Genomic DNA, 6415 nt, shown 5'->3' with positions numbered 1-6415 from the left:
GACAAAGTATGGTTTTAGACGGGGAAGTCAGGAAGTTTTTGTTCTATGAAGAACATGTATTCTATGTTCTTCATAGAACATAGAACTCACTCTGGCAAGCCTGAGTGAGTTCTATGACAAGATACGGCAGTAAGGTTGCATTTTCCTAGATCAGTTCCTATAGACCATCGACGCCGTCTCTCTCAAAAGGCTGGAACACAACTTTGTAAAGCAGTGGAGGAAACTGTGCTCACCTATTTGTGCTAGCGGGGGTTGAGCTCTGGTTCTTTGGTCCCGCCTCTCAACTGTCTGGGATGGGTACCAGGAGTACTTCAGAGAGAGAGGAAGTGTCGGGCTGGAGGGATCTACGACATGAGGCATGGATGAGGAACTAAGACATGAGGCATGGATGAGGAACTACGACATGAGGCATGGATGAGGAACTACGACATGAGGCATGGATGAGGAACTAAGACATGAGGCATGGATGAGGAACTAAGACATGAGGCATGGATGAGGATCTACGACATGAGGCATGGATGAGGAACTACGACATGAGGCATGGATGAGGAACTAAGACATGAGGCATGGATGAGGAACTAAGACATGAGGCATGGATGAGGATCTACGACATGAGGCATGGATGAGGAACTACGACATGAGGTTCAAGCACTTGAGCTTGAACCATTGTTGCTTAATAATATATACTGTACTAGGAGGTGTACCCGGTAGTGCCCGGGACAGTCTCACACCATTCCCCATTTCACCCTTCTTTCCCCCTCCCCTCTCCCCCATATACCCCGCTCTTCATTCCCCTTCCCCACTTTCACTCCTCTTCCATCCCATCTTCCCTCCACCTTAAATCCCTATCTCCCACGAACATGGGCGGGTAAACGGCGGGAGAACCACCGCCGTTTCATTTCCGACTTCGTGAAAGTCGCACCGGAGGCTTCCGTTACAACAATATATCTTAAAACATTACATTTAAACCTACCCCGGCGAACCTATGTCCACCCTGTACCACTTGATTGACAGTTGGGAGGCGGGACCGAAGAGCCAAAGCTCAATCCCCGCAAGCACAACTAGGTGAGTACATACACCAACAACCACAGCACCGCGCATACACGCGCACACACACGCACACACGCACACACGCATGCACACACACACGCGCACACACACACGCGCACACGCACACACACACACACGAACACACACACACACACACACACACACGCACATTAACTTCCGTTAACGTCACACAACCACATGCCGTCACACCCTCTATCTTGTTGCTGTGTCTCAGCCTCGTCTGAGAGACAGCACCAGCAGAGAGAGGCTGTGTGAGGCAGCACCAGCAGAGAGAGGCTGTGAGAGGCAGCACCAGCAGAGAGAGGCTGTGAGAGGCAGCACCAGCAGAGAGAGGCTGTGAGAGGCAGCACCAGCAGAGAGAGGCTGTGAGAGGCAGCACCAGCAGAGAGAGGCTGTGAGAGGCAGCACCAGCAGAGAGAGGCTGTGAGAGGCAGCACCAGCAGAGAGAGGCTGTGAGAGGCAGCACCAGCAGAGAGAGGCTGTGAGAGGCAGCAACAGCAGAGAGAGGCTGTGAGAGGCAGCACCAGCAGAGAGAGGCTGTGAGAGGCAGCACCAGCAGAGAGAGGCTGTGAGAGGCAGCACCAGCAGAGAGAGGCTGTGAGAGGCAGCACCAGCAGAGAGAGGCTGTGAGAGGCAGCAACAGCAGAGAGAGGCTGTGAGAGGCAGCACCAGCAGAGAGAGGCTGTGAGAGGCAGCACCAGCAGAGAGAGGCTGTGAGAGGCAGCAACAGCAGAGAGGCTGTGAGAGGCAGCAACAGCAGAGAGGCTGTGAGAGGCAGCACCCTGGTCAATAGCTCTTAACACAGGTTTTAAAGTCGGGAGCTGAGGTTTGAGGCCTTGTGTGTGTGTGTGTGTGTGTGTGTGTGTGTGTGTGTGTGTGTGTGTGTGTGTGTGTGTGTGTGTGTGTGTGTGTGTGTGTGTGTACTCACCTAGTTGTGCTTGCGGGGGTTGGGCTCTGGCTCTTTGGTCCCGCCTCTCAACCGTCAATCAACAACAGGCTGTGAGAGGCAGCCTGCCTGTGTGTGTGTGTGTGTGTGCGCGCGCGCGCGCGCCCAGGTACGACATGGGTTGCAAAGGAGGAAGGGGGGGGGGGACCTTAAATTGTAAACATACACAACTCAAAATATAACTTTTGTACACGACGCTGTCAAGGTGTCCCACCACACACACAGTGTCAAGGTGTCCCACCACACACACAGTGTCAAAGTGTCCCACCACACACACAGTGTCAAGGTGTCCCACCACACACACAGTGTCAAGGTGTCCCACCACACACACAGTGTCAAGGTGTCCCACCACACACACAGTGTCAAAGTGTCCCACCACACACACAGTGTCAAGGTGTCCCACCACACACACAGTGTCAAGGTGTCCCACCACACACACAGTGTCAAGGTGTCCCACCACACACACAGTGTCAAGGTGTCCCACCACACACACAGTGTCAAGGTGTCCCACCACACACACAGTGTCAAGGTGTCCCACCACACACACAGTGTCAAGGTGTCCCACCACACACACACAGTGTCAAGGTGTCCCACCACACACACACAGTGTCAAGGTGTCCCACCACACACACACAGTGTCAAGGTGTCCCACCACACACACACAGTGTCAAGGTGTCCCACCACACACACACACACACAGTGTCAAGGTGTCCCACCACACACACACAGTGTCAAGGTGTCCCACCACACACACACACACAGTGTCAAGGTGTCCCACCACACACACACAGTGTCAAGGTGTCCCACCACACACACACAAGTGTCAAGGTGTCCCACCACACACACACAAGTGTCAAGGTGTCCCACCACACACACACAAGTGTCAAGGTGTCCCACCACACACACACAAGTGTCAAGGTGTCCCACCACACACACACAAGTGTCAAGGTGTCCCACCACACACACACAAGTGTCAAGGTGTCCCACCACACACACACAAGTGTCAAGGTGTCCCACCACACACACACAAGTGTCAAGGTGTCCCACCACACACACACAAGTGTCAAGGTGTCCCACCACACACACACAAGTGTCAAGGTGTCCCACCACACACACACAAGTGTCAAGGTGTCCCACCACACACACACAAGTGTCAAGGTGTCCCACCACACACACACAAGTGTCAAGGTGTCCCACCACACACACACAAGTGTCAAGGTGTCCCACCACACACACACAAGTGTCAAGGTGTCCCACCACACACACACAAGTGTCGAGGTGTCCCACCACACACACACAAGTGTCGAGGTGTCCCACCACACACACACAAGTGTCGAGGTGTCCCACCACACACAAGTGTCGAGGTGTCCCACCACACACACACAAGTGTCGAGGTGTCCCACCACACACACACAAGTGTCGAGGTGTCCCACCACACACACACAGTGTCGAGGTGTCCCACCACACACACACAGTGTCAAGGTGTCCCACCACACACACACACAGTGTCAAGGTGTCCCACCACACACACACAGTGTCAAGGTGTCCCACCACACACACACAAGTGCCAAGGTGTCCCACCACACACACACAAGTGTCGAGGTGTCCCACCACACACACACAAGTGTCGAGGTGTCCCACCACACACACACAAGTGTCGAGGTGTCCCACCACACACACACAAGTGTCGAGGTGTCCCACCACACACACAAGTGTCGAGGTGTCCCACCACACACACACAAGTGTCAAGGTGTCCCACCACACACACACAGTGTCAAGGTGTCCCACCACACACACACAAGTGTCAAGGTGTCCCACCACACACACACAAGTGTCAAGGTGTCCCACCACACACACACAAGTGTCAAGCAGTCCCACCACACACACACAAGTGTCAAGCAGTCCCACCACACACACACAAGTGTCAAGCAGTCCCACCACACACACACAAGTGTCAAGCAGTCCCACCACACACACACAAGTGTCAAGGTGTCCCACCACACACACACAAGTGTCAAGCAGTCCCACCACACACACACAAGTGTCAAGCAGTCCCACCACACACACACAAGTGTCAAGGTGTCCCACCACACACACACACAAGTGTCAAGGTGTCCCACCACACACACACAAGTGTCAAGGTGTCCCACCACACACACACAAGTGTCGAGGTGTCCCACCACACACACACACAAGTGTCAAGGTGTCCCACCACACACACACAAGTGTCAAGGTGTCCCACCACACACACACAGTGTCAAGGTGTCCCACCACACACACACACAAGTGTCAAGGTGTCCCACCACACACACACAGTGCCAAGGTGTCCCACCACACACAAGTGTCGAGGTGTCCCACCACACACACAGTGTCAAGGTGTCCCACCACACACAAGTGTCAAGGTGTCCCACCACACACAAGTGTCGAGGTGTCCCACCACACACACAGTGTCAAGGTGTCCCACCACACACACACACAAGTGTCAAGGTGTCACAAGGCACCAACTGGAGGTCACACAACAAAACATAACCCCTCACCCCTACAAGTAACTTGGTAGAACTTAAAGTTACTTATAAGAGTTACTAAGAACAATCAAAGCATCACTGGGTAACTAAGATAAGAAGGTCACTTACCACAAGTGTGGTCGAGGCTCAGGACATGTCTTAAGTAACCTCTCACGGATCTCAAGTCACTTAACACACTGATAAGTTCACTTAGGTTCCACACGATGACACTAATCAAGCTACCACTTATATGGACATTTCAAAAGGATTTATTTTAATTCATTACTTTTATTAATTGTCCTTATGTATAATTTCAATTATTTTATATTTTATATTATATATATATATATATATATTATATATATATATATATATATATATATATATATATATATATATATATATATATAAAATGGGAGAGAGAAAATGCGTTTTTGAGTGAGAGATAGAGTGCATGTGTGAGTGAGAGATAGAGACCGTGATAGAATGAGAGATAGAGAGCGTATGAGAGTGCGTGAGGGAGTGATAGTGTGCGTGAGTGAGAGAAAGATACAGACATATAGAAGGAGAGGGAGAGAGAGGGAGAAGGGGAGAGAGAGGGAGAAGGAGAGAGAGGAGGGACGTACACTCAACACAGCTGGTGGAAGCACACTGACGGCCACACCAACTCGTGTCCAAACACCCCCCCCCCCCAAAGAGGAGGGGCCAACCCCCACCCCAGGGGAGGGGCCAACCCCCCACCCCAGGGGAGGGGCCAACCCCCCACCCCAGGGGAGGGGCAAACCCCCCCCCCCCTCAACACCCCCAAAAACTCTCCCCACAACAATCCTTCCTCTCCTGATCTCACTTTCTCTTCTATATATTTATGTCAGCTTTCCTCCTCCACTCTACCTGTCCCTGATTCACAGTGGCGGCGGCTCCTCCCACAGTGGTGGTGGCGGCTCCTCACACAGTGGTGGTGGTAGCGGCTCCTCACACAGTGGTGGTGGTGGCGGCTCCTCACACAGTGGTGGTGGTAGCGGCTCCTCCCACAGTGGTGGTGGTGGCGGCTCCTCCCACAGTGGTGGTGGTGGCGGCTCCTCCCACAGTGGTGGTGGTGGTGGCGGCTCCTCACACAGTGGTGGTGGCTCCTCACACAGTGGTGGTGGTGGCTCCTCACACAGTGGTGGTGGTGGCGGCTCCTCACACAGTGGTGGTGGTGGCGGCTCCTCACACAGTGGTGGTGGTGGCGGCTCCTCACACAGTGGTGGTGGTGGCGGCTCCTCACACAGTGGTGGTGGTGGCGGCTCCTCACACAGTGGTGGTGGTGGCGGCTCCTCACACAGTGGTGGTGGTGGCGGCTCCTCACACAGTGGTGGTGGTGGCGGCTCCTCACACAGTGGTGGTGGTGGTGGTGGTGGCTCCTCACACAGTGGTGGTGGTGGTGGCTCCTCACACAGTGGTGGTGGTGGCGGCTCCTCACACAGTGGTGGTGGTGGCGGCTCCTCACACAGTGTTGGTGGTGGTGGTGGTGGCTCCTCACACAGTGTTGGTGGTGGTGGGGGCTCCTCACACAGTGTTGGTGGTGGTGGTGGCTCCTCACACAGTGTTGGTGGTGGTGGTGGCTCCTCACACAGTGTTGGTGGTGGTGGTGGCTCCTCACACAGTGTTGGTGATGGTGGTGGCTCCTCACACAGTGTTGGTGGTGGCTCCTCACACAGTGTTGGTGGTGGTGGTGGTGGCTCCTCACACAGTGTTGGTGGTGGTGGCTCCTCACACAGTGTTGGTGGTGGTGGTGGTGGCTCCTCACACAGTGTTGGTGGTGGCTCCTCACACAGTGTTGGTGGTGGCTCCTCACACAGTGTTGGTGGTGGCTCCTCACACAGTGTTGGTGGTGGCTCCTCACACAGTGTTG

General features: G+C 54.0%; 1 long non-coding RNA gene across 1 annotated transcript in view; it reads right to left on the bottom strand.

Annotated features, from left to right (window-relative positions):
* The window catches only part of LOC138369787 (uncharacterized), a 61765-nt gene extending 56586 nt beyond the window's left edge, over nucleotides 1–5179 (bottom strand). Inside the window, exons 1-2 of the long non-coding RNA XR_011229950.1 lie at nucleotides 5148–5179; nucleotides 4651–4766 (exon numbers count right to left, since the gene is read on the bottom strand). This is a non-coding gene — a long non-coding RNA (uncharacterized lncRNA). The remainder of the gene's footprint in view (nucleotides 1–4650; nucleotides 4767–5147) is intronic.
* Between the last annotated feature and the right edge of the window lie 1236 nt (nucleotides 5180–6415).

This window comes from Procambarus clarkii, chromosome 29 (assembly GCF_040958095.1).
Source record: "Procambarus clarkii isolate CNS0578487 chromosome 29, FALCON_Pclarkii_2.0, whole genome shotgun sequence".
Classification (NCBI taxonomy): domain Eukaryota; kingdom Metazoa; phylum Arthropoda; class Malacostraca; order Decapoda; family Cambaridae; genus Procambarus; species Procambarus clarkii.
The sequence above is the reverse complement of the archived record's forward strand: the minus strand, read 5'-3'. Positions and strand labels throughout refer to the sequence as shown.